We start from the raw sequence: 14357 nt of genomic DNA, 5'->3' as shown, positions 1-14357 counted from the left end.
AGTCGCCCTTAGAACAAAAAATAATTAATCACGCTTTTTCTTACACTCTCTCTCAGCCCGACCTAGTGCTATCAGAAGACGGATGTACTCTTCTTCTATCTCTTTCATCGAAGCCTCCGTTTCGACTTGATGGGGGAGAGGGTGACTCCGATCCATGGCCAGGCGTGATGTTCCTGCTACTGCGTCGTCGAGGACGATTTGATGGGGAAGCGGATGACTTCGGTCGGCTTGAGGTCGCCGGTGGTCGTTGCCGTCCAGAAAATCCCAGATTCGGCGGACGTCAGCAGGGACGTGCTCTTGAAGTTCATCACGATGAGCCCTGATTAAGTCCTTATCTTCTTGCAACAGTGGTTCGTTGGAATGCATGAGTCTGATGGTTCGTTCGAGTTCAGGGCTAAGACGCCGCGGCAGCGGAGAACAACAATATACGTATAGTCACCGAAAAGGTGATTTCCTTCAGAGGAGTCAAACTAAGAAAGAGAATGAAGGCAAATCTTTTACCTGATTAACAGAAGAGGTAGAAGATGAAGAAGACATAACTGAAAGGCACACCGACGAAAACAGGTTGGGAAGATGAAGCCGAGCTAGACAGGTGCTCTCGGAACAGGGACCTAGGCCGGCGTTTATAAGAAAGGAAGGCATGAATGTTTGGTAAGATGCGTCCCATCAGAAGTGAAAAAGGTAATAAATAAAGGGGGCGCCACGAAGGACGGTCAAAGGGGGCATTAAATGTTTATACAAGAACTGCCAGTACTTTTACAGGTCACCCAGAAGGGCATCGATAGCTGAGACCGCTCGGCGCCGGATCTGATCGGCAGAGTCCAGGACCCGTTGGTCATCCTCTACCGATCCGGGGACTTCTGACATGTGGCGGTGGAGTCTGAGGGCTTCGTGAGCTAGGTGCTGCCTCTCCCGTTTCAAATCGGCGATAACGGAAGGGAGTTCTTGAAGCCTCTTCTCTTCGGCATCTATTGCTTTGGTCACCTGCTCCATCTCCTTGGCAAGCTCTGCCCTTTGGCGCTTGAGGAGATCTATCGTGCCGACGATTCCCGGGCGAGAGTCTTCTAGAAAGTGAATCCGTTGATGCACCTCTTGAGCCTGACGCTTGTACGTGTCTTCTTCTTCACGAGTCTTGGTCAGCTTGGCGCGGTCGGCCATATGGCGCAGGGCCCTAAAGACCGGAATTCTCATCGACTCGATATATGTGGCCAGCACTAAGGCCTCTTCCGCTTCTTCTGGTACTCGCCCGCTGACGTCACCAAAAAGTTGCCGAATCGACGAGGCGTCTTCTACCAATCGGCCGATATCCTCTTGAAGAAGGGATCGGATGCTTGCGAGTTTGGCACGCACGTCATCAGGGACAGAGCTCAAGGTGACCTGGCGAGAAGCGACTTCCTCATCATCGGAGAGTGCGACAGCAAACGAGAAAAGGCTGTTGTTGGGGGTGTCCTGTTCCTGTAAAATAGTAAGTCAAGAAGAAGAACAAGTCAGCCGATGATGATAGCAAATCGGCCGAGTAAGGGGGAGAAGTCTCTTACCTCCTTAAAACGAATTTCTTCAAGCTACGTTCGGGAGGCTGTTATCCTCGATTCAGGGCCTGGTTCCATTGGTTCGTCATGAGTAGAAGATTCCACCATGATTGGTGCTTTGCTTGGGCCGGCTTCCTGAAAGATGACCATTGGTTGGTTAGATGGGGTGCTAAGCGTACCGGTGATCTGTGTCAAAAGATTGAAATAAGAATATTATCCAAGTACTAGGAAAATCGGTTGAAGGGTAGTATACCTCAGCAGATGGAAGTGTGGGCGTAATGATGACCGATTGGGTTGCTGCCGATTGTTGCGAGTCCACAGGAGTGATTTGTGCAGTCTAAAACAAGATGAGTCAGTATGAGGATGGCAATCGGCAGGATGAGACAACAAGTTTACCTGCATAGCCTCCACCAGTAATGATGCAGCGGCCGCCCCAGCTTGCGTGATGACTTGAGTATCCACTTCTCCAGCAGCTGGAAGGGGCAATGCGGCCAAAGTTTCTGCCGATGTGATCATAGGAGGGTCGGCCGGTTCTATACGAGTTCGTACTCGGCGACTGGTCTTCTTGGTAATCTTCTTCTGCGCCTGCTTCGATCGGCCGGCAATCACATCCACGGAAGGGGCATCATAGCCGATAAGGGGGAAGATGGTGTATGGGTGATGATCCTCTATCGGCCGGCCACTCTGACTGTGTGTTGGGGGAACGTGGTTTTCAGACTGAAGTAACAGCAAGATGTTAGTGTACATATTTAACCGCATTAATAAAGGAATGAAGATCGGTTAGGGGAAAAATACCTCAGTGTTCGGATCAATGTTGGCTGGATCCAAGAGATTGCAGTATGTCGATGCGGAGGCGCAGAACAGGTGCTGTTTCTATTCGGCCCACCATAGCTTGAATTGTTGGACAGCAAAGGGGGCTACTATCCAGTCATTCAAGTCTATGGTGCTGGAGTCTGGTATCCGATCTCGCAGCCGACTATAGTCAAGGCCCTTGGTGAGCTCATCTCTGAACTTTGCTCGGGTGATGAAGTAAGCCTGAATCGGCAGTTGACCCATGCCGAATTGCCGTGCTGCAACAGAGGGGTTGTAGAATTCATATGTAGGGGCATCTTTTCCTGAGAAGAAGTTGGCCGGTAAGATCCCCGGTTTAATTAACTCATCTGTAAGATCTTCGTCGAATCGGCCGGTGGTTGAGTCGAAGCAAGAAGGGAGTTCAAAGATTGGGTCATCTCTCCGATAAGGGAACCAGACGGTTGCATCTTCATTGAAGCTGTTATAAAAACACCGGAAGTATTCGGCCACCTTGGTCGCAGAGTATGAGCAACCAGAGAAGGCCGATGTCGCTTCGCCGAAAGACATACACCGGCGTCGGATAGTGAGATTCTCTTCCGATTCGACGCTGGGGAATGTCATATTTTCCACTCGCTGCTGCGAGATCTCGCTCATATACAAGTTCAGCCATAAGTTAATGAACCACCAGGGCCCACCTAGGTTTCCAATCGGCTCCCCTTGGGATAGCTTGATGCCAATTTGGTGAAGCATGTGGTAGACTGCCCCCAGTAAGTGCTTTCCAAGAGGAACAGAAGTCCCTATTGATAGTGCTTCGGCCAGAGCTTGGGTATTGGTAGATGGATAAGCTACTCTCCCACAGAAGAAGTGCTTCTCTAGCCACATCATCAGGAAGGCCGTATACTCTCTGTTCTGGACAGATCCGGCCCTTTTGTTGCATCTCATGAAGCCTTTCCACCCGCCGATTCCCCTTGTGTCCAGCCGATGTGATGTTGCGGCTATAAGGTGGAAAGGGGTGTCCGGGGAAGAGATGTCCAGGCCGGTCAGCAAGACTACATCGGCCAATGTGGGGGTCATGGGTCTGTGTCTGAGCAGGAATGCGTTGAGAGCATTGGACCAAAAGTAAGAAGCTGCCATCACTAACGGCTCATTCCGTTCCATTTGGGACAAGGATAGATCGATGCATTGGCCAATTTTGAGCTCGTCCCATTGGACCTTCTTGGAGGTGGCTATCCGCTGGTACCATTCCCTCCAACTAGGAGTTTCGTTCGGCCAAGACCTAAAGGTACCCGACCAGTGATCTAGGTCCATAGTTGATTGTTTGAAGGGGATCCTATGGGTTTCCAAGTTGATTAGGTCGGTTGGATCTGGGTTTCCCATGGGCCCGAGGCAGATAAGGCCGAGGCTTTTTGTAAGGCAAATGGTGATGCGATGCCTAACTGCCTAAAAAAGAAAAAGGGGTGCGAGGGTAAGTAATAGATCTAAGGTAAATGCATTACTAATAAAGGAAATTTTCGGTAATGACCTCCGGGATGAAGCTCCTCGTAATCGGCGGAGTCACCGGTGCAACTGCAGATGATGAAGCTGCCAATGGGATCTCGGATGAAGCTTCAGCTTTCGCCGATGGAGCTCCTTCTTCCGTCAATGGAGCCGCCGCTGTCACTACTGGAATCTCCGCCGAAGGCGCCATTTCTGGAGCTTCATGCGTTTGTGAGGTGCCTGAAGGTGCCGCCATTGGAAAAGTAGGAAGGAATGCGAAGGGAAGGAGGCACTGGAGAATTGGAGGATTGAGGAAAGTGTTGAAGGGGGAAGAAAGCCTGTGCGTTGAAGAAGAAGGACATGAGCTCGTAAGGAGTACGGGATGTGCTGATATTTAAAGAAGGTCTGAGAAGGGGTAAAAGCGGAATTTTTACCGCGCCGGCGTTTCGAGTTTTTCGGGAGCAGTGGTTGTCGTGGGCGCCCATTTCGAAAAGTTTGCAATCATCAGGTTGGAGACCGCGAAACGGAAGGATATTTTCATGGCGTCTATTTCGGATGGGAAGTTGAAAAGAATTTCGAAGTAAATACTATGTTTTACTCCAAAACTGGGGGGCATGTGTTGACGCCAGATTTTGACATGAGTAAAATCGGCGTTATGAGAAGAAGAGATTGGAAGATGCGGCGAGATACAAGGGCGATGGTTGGGAATCGGCCGATTGGTGCTACAGTTGAGGATCGGCCAAATGATGCTACAGTCGAGGATCGGCCGATTGATCCTTGGAGTTCTGCCTCGCCCGACCCCTGAGGCTTGGGATCGGACACGTTCGACCCTCCAAAGGAGGATCTCCGCCTCGCCCAACACCTGGGGTTTAGGATCGGATACGCCCGACCCTCCAAGGGAGGATCTCCGCCTCGCCCGACCCCTGGGGTTTGGGATCGGACACGCCTGACCCTCCAAGGGAAGATCTCCGCCTCGCCCGACCCCTGGGGTTTGGGATCGGACGCGCCCGACCCTTCAAGGGAGGATCTCCGCCTCGTCCAACCTTAGTCCCCAGGGTTGGGATGAGTCTGATCCCTCGACGTATGGGTCCTGATTGGTTACCCCCTTGCTAAAGAGGTGATCGGCCGATTAGGAGGTTGGAATAGTTGGGCCAATGTGGGCTTAAAAAAGATTATGAAGATGAAGAAGAGGTCAGCCCATGAAGCACGTGAAAATAGTACGAATCGTACTTGTAAATATTTGTTTTCTGTTTAAACTTAGGGATAGAGTTCTAGTCGGATAAGAAGTCGTTTGTACGGGGCTATAAATAGCCACCCTTGTAGATCTGTAATCATCATCAACTCAATACAACAAACTACTTTTTCCTCGTACTTACTTTCAAGCAGGCGACTTCGCCAACACTTTTTCTCCTTTTTCACGAGTTTGTACGGGTTGGCGGGGCTGCATCAACTTGACCTCCGGCCGATCTTGTAAGTTCCATTTATCGAGTAATTTCTAAGCTTTAACTTCGGGCGCATCGCTGTCGTTTCGTTTAGATTTATTCACCAGTTATTGATACTTACTAGAATTCTAGGTTTTACCTGTTGTTCTAGTTTTATCACCCATTATCCAGCTAGGAATCGATACTTTCGGCTTTTCTTATACTTTGCTGTTTAATCTACCTATTTCATGCATAGTCGATCAGATCTGTTCCTAGTGTTGCTACCGTAGCGTTGTTTAGATTACTCTAGTAGTTTTCTTCATAAACGTTGCCTGGTAATCGGTTGCACTATAGCCGATTTCCTTATTACTGCAAATCGGCCAATTCGCTGATAAGCTTTCTCAAGATCGGAACCTTAGCCGATCGCAACCTTTGGGAACTGACACGTTTATTTCCTTGCCAATCAACAGGTCAGATTGGCTGGCACGCCGCGCGAACCGCACCAGGGCGATCACCCGAATAGGAGTTAAGCAGATTCTCCCGGGTCGTGTGTCCGACGCTGGGAATTCGATTAGTTGATTTCTAGCGCCAACACCGGCAAAGGATCTTATCCTATCGGCTGAGTTGTTTTGCCACTCACCTTTGGCATGCCTGACAACTACCGTACGGAGCATCTCACTTCGAGGTTGCCAACTTCAAGACTTCCTACCATGCCATCTTTGACAGGCCCATGCTCTCGAGGTTCATGGTGATTCTGCATCACACCTACCTCGTCCTCAAGATGCTGGCACCAAACGGTGTCCTCTCCATCTACGGTGACGTCGAGACGTCATACAAGTACGACACGGAGGCAATACAACTCGCTAAAGCCGTGTAGTACTTGGCAAAAACCACTGCCATGCTCGCCGAGGCCCAGAAGGTTGACCAAACCTAGCTCGCGATCCCAAAGACGGAGCCAACGCCCACAGCACTGCAGCCCGACCTGAAAGTCAAGAAGATCTACCTCGGCCTGGAAGACCCCTCCAAGACGGCCTCATAGGATCCAACCTCTCTGCCAAGTAGGAACTCGCGCTCACTAGTTTCCTCTGGGACAACTTGGACATATTCATGTGGAAGCCATCCGATATGCTCGGTGTCCTGCGGGAGCTGGCTGAGCACTCCTTGGACTTGAGCAAGACAACAAGATCGGGCAAGAAAAAGTTTCACCATTTCACCCAAGATCGCAAGGAGGCCATTAGGGTAGAACTCAATAAGCTCTTAGCTACCACATTCATCTGTGAATGTAAGCATCCCAACTATTTAGCAAATCCAGTCCTTATTAAAAAGAAAACCGATGAATGGAGAATGTGTATCGATTACATCGACGTCCATAGGCACTGCCCTAAGGACCCATTCCCTATTCCGCGCATCGACCAGGTTGTAGTCTCTATGGCTAGGAGCACCCTGCTGTGCTTCCTGGATTGTTACTCGAGCTATCACTTGATCGCCCTCGACCTTGCTGACCAAGACAAAATGGCGTTCATAACATCTTTTGGCATCTACTACTATGACACCATGACCTTTGGGTTGAAAAATGTTTGCACCACCTACTAGAAGGCAATCCAGGGTTGCCTCACGAAGTAGCTATACAAGAATTGTTGGAGGTATGCCCTAGAGGCAATCATAGAGATGATGATATTCCATTTGTATCCAGGATTTATATTGTGTTCCTTGAATATCCATTAAAGGCTAATTGAATTGATTTGCAATTATGTGAATTGTATGTGAAACTCTTTACTTGTATGGTTATTCTAAAGTTATCCCTAGTCGGAGTTCATGTGAGTACACACATGAATATTAGACTAGCACATGTATTAGTTGATGACTATGTTTCACGAGTCATGGACATGGAGATGTTAAACTAATAATGTGGGCACATGTGAAGACATGTGCTAGGACTGACCCAACACGAGAAGTAGTTCTCTCTTTACACAACATGTACGCTTTGTCCGTAGACTTGAGATTGTCGCATGTACTCAAGATGTGGATCGACTTACTTAGGGGCTATCAAATGCTACACCGTGATAGGGTAGTTAAAAAGGTAGCTTTCAGGTTTGTCAAGAAGCATGCTGTAAGACATGGTCAATCAAGATGGGATTTGCCCCTCTGTAATTGAGAGTGATATCTCTGGGCCCCTCGAGTGATTAGATTCGAAAATGCATGGCCATGCTACGTACGGTTAAAAGTTAACCTACAAAGGGATTCCGAATCACAGGATCGAGAAAGAGCGGTCGGCTTGAAGCTAGACCAAATATCTGTCACACTTGGTGTTTCAATCATCAAAGATGGTTAAGAAAAGTTGAAGGCAAATTATGGAGAAAAAGAGAAGAAATTGGCTAAAAGTCAAATTCGAGTCAAATTTGACCGAAATTTAAATTTTGAATTCTAAATTCAGAAAAATTGGCCAAAAACATGGAATAGAAGCTTGAGAGTGTTTAGAACTTTGGGAATCAAGATTGGAGACTAAACTTAGTGCTAAACATCTCAAGAAAAGCAATGGAAAAATTAAAACAGGAGTGTACTGTTCACTGTCCGAAAATGGATTTTCAGAAAAGTAGTGCAAGTATCCATTTTTGAAATTGATTTCTGCCAAATTTTCCAAATAAGTGTACCAAGGCAACTATACAATGATGAAGTATGAACTTTGGACAAGTATATTCGGGTGTTGTTGATCAGGAACGCTAAAGGGATCAAATTCAAAATTTAGCTCTAAGTCTGAAAATAGTAATAACTAGCTAAGTTTGGAGCAAATTTTAGAAGGATGTAGTGCAAAAGGTATAAGTGTTTATGAGCAAAATGGAATCTTTGGAAGTTGTATAACACGAATGGGTAGTAGTTGGACTGAAAGGAATGAGTTTGAGCCACTGAAATTAAGTTAACAGAAGTGCTTATGACCATGTTGAAGGTCTGACGAACTGAATAAGGTGTTCAAAGGGATTCAGTTAACTGAGGGAAAGAAATTCAAAATTTCCAACATTTGGATGTTTATCTCGAGTAAGAGTTTAAATATGAATTGGAGAGCTCGATATTATCTTCAAGTTTGCCTAAATGACTTTGGGGCCATTGGATTCGAAATCGACCGTGGTTGAGGTCTGAACTTCGGGTGTCAGAGAAACAAAGAAGGGGGGGGCGACAGAAGCAGGGCACGACATGTCATCGCCGGCGTCTTCGGTCGTCCGCCAGCGCAGCAGCTACGCCACCTCCTCACCACGCAAGCCTAGCACTAGGCCACGGTGTCGTCCATGCGCGCGGTAAGTCCCTTGAATATCTACCGTTCCCACCGCCGCTTCTTACTGCCTAGTTTTTCACCGCCGCCCGTAGCTCTCTGTCAAGTCGCTGCCGCCAACTAAAATTCCACCGCCACAACGCATCTTTCGTCGATTCCTCTCGCCCACACCTCCGCTGATACCTCACCTACCGCCCGGTTAACTTGTTGTCCAGCTTCTCCGCCGGAGCGCCTGTGACCGTCACCATTCTCGTCCGCCGCCGCAAGACCCCCTGCTCACGGTGAGCACCTCCTTGCCGTCGCTATCTTTCCTTGTGGTCAATCGTAGGTAAGTTCTTGGGGTACTAGGAAGCTTTAGAGGTAGTCGAAAGGGCGAGTTGCGCCGCCGCGGTGCTTGGCCACGGCCGGCCATTAGCCTCGCCGCCTGCCGCCATGAAGAGGATGGCTCCGGCCACCTCCCGGGGAGCTACCACCGCGCACAGGTGCGCTAGGGCATGGGGATGCTTCCCCGACCTAGCCCCGTCGCCGGTGGGGTGCCGGCCGGCGAGCCGCGCCACCCCCTGTCGCACTCGGGTTTTGGTGCGAGAAAGAAGAAGGAGCTGGCGTCAGTGGGCCCGCGTGTCAGAAGAACATGGGAAGGAAGAAGGGTGGCCGGGCGATGGTGATTAGGTGGACCGGGAGTCTAATAGGCCCAAGTACCGGTGCGGGCGGCCGATAAAGGAAAGAGGCCGAGGGCCTGTTGGGTCCAGCAGGCCGTGGGCCGGTTTGGCAGGCCGGAAACTGCACGAAAGAAAGAAAGGAAGGAGTTGGGTCGTTGGGCCGAGTCAAGAAAAGGAAAGGAGGAGAGGAGAAGAAAATGGCCCAGTGAGCCCAGTAGAGGAGAAAAGGGCCGACGGGTAGAAGGAATAGGAGAAGAGGTGGGTCCGAGCTGCGGGCCCAGTGCAAGAGAGAGGGGGTAGGGAGAGGGTGCGTGAGAAAAGTAGGCCAAGGGTTTTTCGGGAAAATTTAGATTTTCTTTATAGAATAATAGATTAAATCCGAATATCACCTTTTAAATCACAGAAATTTCTAGGGGTGTCCAAAATTAGTGAAACCAATTTTGTTAGGATTGTTTTGTTTTCCTTTATGCATTAAATTTTTATACCCTAGGAAAAATAATAAAAATTGAAGTATTTGTTTCATGCCTTTTCTTTAAGGTATTTAAATAAATACTTAATCTTTATTAAATGCATAAAATATGGAATAACATTTTCATAATCAAAAATTATTGTTAACTCATAGGAAATTAGGTTTCAAGACTAGAAAATAATTATAACGTTTCCTAAAAATAAAAAGAAAAGCCTAAGGTAAGGTTAATAAAGGAAATAAAAATGGTGGGTTAATCTTTTTGGGTTTTTGTGCGTTGGCTTGCAACTTTATCATGATAAATTGTACAGTCACTTGTTGGCTTGCAACTTTATCATGAAGGAAAGTTGTATAGCCTTGTATTTAAAAAGTTCCATCACTAACCCCTGCATATGCTTTATCATAGACACCAAAGCACCGGAAGAGGATTTCTTGGAATTTTCAGAAGGATCTCCGGAGTTTGAAGAGATCATTGAGTTGATCCCCTGCAAAGCCAATCCATCGGACAGTGCTAACATTTTTATAGAATAAGGCAAGCCCCGGTGCATTATACCTATTTATTTTGGAATTATTATTTCATGTGTCCAATTATCGGTTATTTTCTATATGAATGCACTAAGTCTAGGAGTTGGTTGAAACCCATTCTTGTGCATTATCGTACCTTGTTTTAAGGACATCTTTGTCACTTGTTCCAACATTTAGTAAGTAACCCTAGTCTAGAAATGCTTAGTTGCCTATGTAATTTGTTTACCAAACCTTAAGGTGAAATGTTGGGTCATACATGATAATTATGAAAAGGTATCTTGGAAGTTGAAAGGCGGACAGAAGCTAAGGATGTAGTTTTGTCTGCGAAATTCATTTGGTTAAGGCCCGATCGTTGTCTTAGCCTTTGATCAAGTGATTGACACCTGATTACTTACTGGGTATGGGACCAGTAAAGCCCGGTAGGTTAGTAGACCCTCTGATCGGCAATACTTCGTACCCGTACTTGACGTGCTAGAGATTGGCAGGGGTGTAGCCTGAAAGTCACATGGAGATCCAGCCGGACGTGGGGTCCCATGTGGGGGTGCGTCTCTGGGTTCGGGTAGTCTTATTCCTAATCCTTGGGTTTGCTAATCGAAAGGTTTTTGGTTGAAAAAAGGTTGAAAGAGATACTTCATGACTTTGATTGATGATGCGACTAGATTTTGTTATGTTTACTTGTTGCAAACTAAGGATGAAGCATTAGACTACTTTAAAATTTATAAGGTTGAGGTTGAGAATCAACTTGAGAGAAAGATCAAGCATCTAAGGTATGATCGTGGTGGCGAGTACTTTCCAAAAATCTTTGATGAGAGGACGCCTGCAGGATGTAATTTGATCCTGGTAGTCGTACATAGTTGGTGGTCAGGGTACTCTCCTGCAGGATGTAATTTGATCCGGATCGCCGCAATTCTCGGTTATGAATGCACTTGATCACTATTGAGCATCGTAGTATAATTTCATGAATGCAATATCTTTCCACTAATGATTTAGTGTATAACTTAATGCCTTGTTGCTTGCAAAATATTCATTTTTGTCATCATTTAGAATGGTTAGGTAATAACTTAATTGGAATAAAAGATAAAGCTAAGGTCTCACTTTTAGTAAGGTCGTTTGGCAAAAAGTGTGTTAGCCAGTACACCGAAAAAGCTATCATCTAGTTCCAGAAAAACTATTATATTGGTTAGTCGGGTAAGCCTTCCTGAGTACCCCGTACTCAGGGTTATCCCTTGTGGTTGTTTTCAGAGGCACCGCTGGAGTCCGCCGAAGAGGAAGCCTCGAAAAATTAGGGTATTGTTACGAGTCTCGCAATACCCTTAGAGGAAAACTTAAATGCTCATCTCCCACCTGAAACGGTTTATGTTTAAATCCTAGAATCTCTTTCTAACCTGCACTGTTAAGTTTATTTCAAACTACATCCTGTAATAACTCGTATCTCATGTATGTATGTAAAAATGTAATATTTGTTGATGCTGTCCCATCGTGGAAACAATCCTGGTGTATGGCTATGAGACGTGACGTGGATCGTTCGAGGAGTCCTAGGGACACTCGACGCACGACCGGACTTATACTGTTTTATGTACGTCTCGGATAATTGCTGTTTTGACAGCGATTACGCGCATTTAAACCAGTTTAAGTTGGACGGTTCCGCCATAGCTGGTATCAGAGTCATAGGTTGGGATAATCAACAGATATTACTATTTAAAAATTGAGACTCTATTTTAAATAAAGAAAACGTGAGTCTTAGGTGGCAATAGTATTAATGGGTTGTTTGTTTTGTAGATGCTAACTGTTTGCTGCGTGTCGCTAGTGTTCGATAGTATATTATTAGGGAGAGATTGCGATGCCACCAATTTTTCTACGAGTGTGTATATGAGTCTGAGAGCACGTAGGAGTCATTGCATCATGTTGCATAAGCATGTTTTAAAAACTTTTGGGTTTGGTGAGTGCCGTTAGACCTAACCCCATTTCTTTTATAGGATGTTCCAAGAAGGATACACAGATCAGGACGGATGGACCCGGGGACATTACCTGAACAAGCCAGGGTTTGTTCAGTTGTTATGGAAGACACTGCAGGAGCTAGGCTTTCATAATCCGCTGGAGTATTATTGGAGGAAAGAGGATACCTGTCATAAGCAGTGTTGTACTATTTATGTCCATATCCCAGACGAAGACACAAACCCCAATTGGCGTCTTGATGAAATTATGGAGCAGGGTTTAGAGTTCAATGATACAATTGAAAGGGCAACTATGACCGCTCTCATGGACCTATGCGAGAAACATAAGGTGGAAATAGGGTCGAGCTCTACTCAATTCTATCCCATAAAGCATCAAGACGATGGGATTTGGAAAAGGAGGATCAAAGCACTGAAGAATTCCTCTCGCGTGGAGCATGACGTTCTGGTTGCTGCTGCCTCCGACTATATGACTGCTATGTATAACCTGCATCAATCCTGCATCAGGGAATATTACAATCAGAGAAAGAGAAATGAGGATGTCAAGATGGAGGTAATGGGTGCTAGACACGATAAAGAATTGTATAAGAAAGCAGCACTGGCTAGGGAACATGACATGGAGAAGATTATGAGAGAACAGTCCAGGAGGATAGATTAATATGAAGAAAGGCTCAGGGCAATGAAGGAATTCATGGATGCCAGTAGAAATACAGCAGAAAGGGCAAAGGAAGAGGCTGAATCCAATGTTAACAGACTTGAGGCCGAGAGATTTCAGCAGCTGGATGAAATATTATTTCTTCGTCTGGCTTTAGAAGAAATGCAGGCTCAGGGACCTGCTCAGAACATAATAAATGTTCCACCACCTCCACCGCCAGAAGAACCATAGCCGCCGATCCCCGAAGAAGTAGATCAGTTGGTGGACGTTGTAGGTGTGGAGGGTGATATGGCTCCACCTGCAGCTCCCGAGATCGACTTGTATGCTCATGAAAATTTAGAAGGTTTTGACGTCGATATGGAAGATAATCTAGGTGAAGCTCCAATGGAAAATCATCACTTTGCCTGGGCCGATGCAAATGCAGATGGGTTAGATCCACAAGGCTATGGACCTATGCAACAGTGGGGTGAAGCCGAGCAGGAAGGCGAGGAAGAAGAAGAAGACCCATAAGAAATGGAAGGAAATTCTGGTGTCAGCACCTCTGCATCATATACCTCCTACACTTCAAGTGACCCCGGACCAGAGTCGGAAAGCGAGAATTCAGTAAATCAGCCCCCGCCTGTTGCTCCTCCGGGACAGACAGTAATGACGGTGGACCAGGATGTTCTGCAGGCTGCAATGGCCTGACTAGGAATAAATGCTGCAGATTTAGGCATTTATCCCTATGATGGTTGAGGAAAGATCATGACCAAGAAGCGTTATTGTGTATTTATGCAAAATAAACGCAGTGGGACGGAGTAGTGTGGTGGTTTTGTAAAAATCAAACTCCAGGTCATGTAATATAAATAATAATGTATATAAGTGTGGTTTGTGTGTAACTACAATAGTTATGTTGTGGTGTGTGAAACACAAGCATGCTCATGGAATTGCTGGCAAACTATGACTTAGATATTAATACTCTGTTTGATTTTGGCAGAATGATGGATCCGAGAGGTCCTCGAGCTTCGGGGTCAGGGGGTCACGAGGAAAACTTACCCAGAGCCCCAATGCTAGCTGATGCCATAGCCAGCCTCATGAATTCAGGAGCTAAACAAGTCCGACTGCTTCAGATGATTGTGCAAAACACTGGAAATAAGGTTGGTGCTTATCCTTTAATTTTGGAAGATCAAGGAATAGATATTATTTTGGGGGTAAATTGGATGAAGGAATATAAAGTTCAAATTGAGGTGGATAAACGGATCGTTAGTATGAAAGATGACCGAGGCCATCCTTTTAAGCTCCAATTACCCGCTCGTCCTTGTTTGGACCAGATGGTTAAAAAGACTAGAGCAGTGACTCTAGAATCTATTCCTGTGGTTAACGAGTTTGTAGATGTGTTTCCAGAAGATCTTCCTGGGCTACCGCCTGATAGAGCGGTAGAATTTACTATTGAGTTAGAACCTGGCACTGCTCCTATCTCCAGAAGGCCATATCGAATGCCACCTAAGGAGTTAGCAGAATTAAAAGTCCAACTCCACGAATTGCTAGATAAAGGTTTTGTCTGACCTAGCACTTCACCATGGGGCTGCCCTGCACTATTTGTTAAAAAGAAAGACAGCACATTGAGGTTATGTGTGG

This window comes from Setaria italica, chromosome VII (assembly GCF_000263155.2).
Source record: "Setaria italica strain Yugu1 chromosome VII, Setaria_italica_v2.0, whole genome shotgun sequence".
Lineage (NCBI taxonomy): Eukaryota > Viridiplantae > Streptophyta > Magnoliopsida > Poales > Poaceae > Setaria > Setaria italica.
This window is presented reverse-complemented; position numbering follows the sequence as displayed.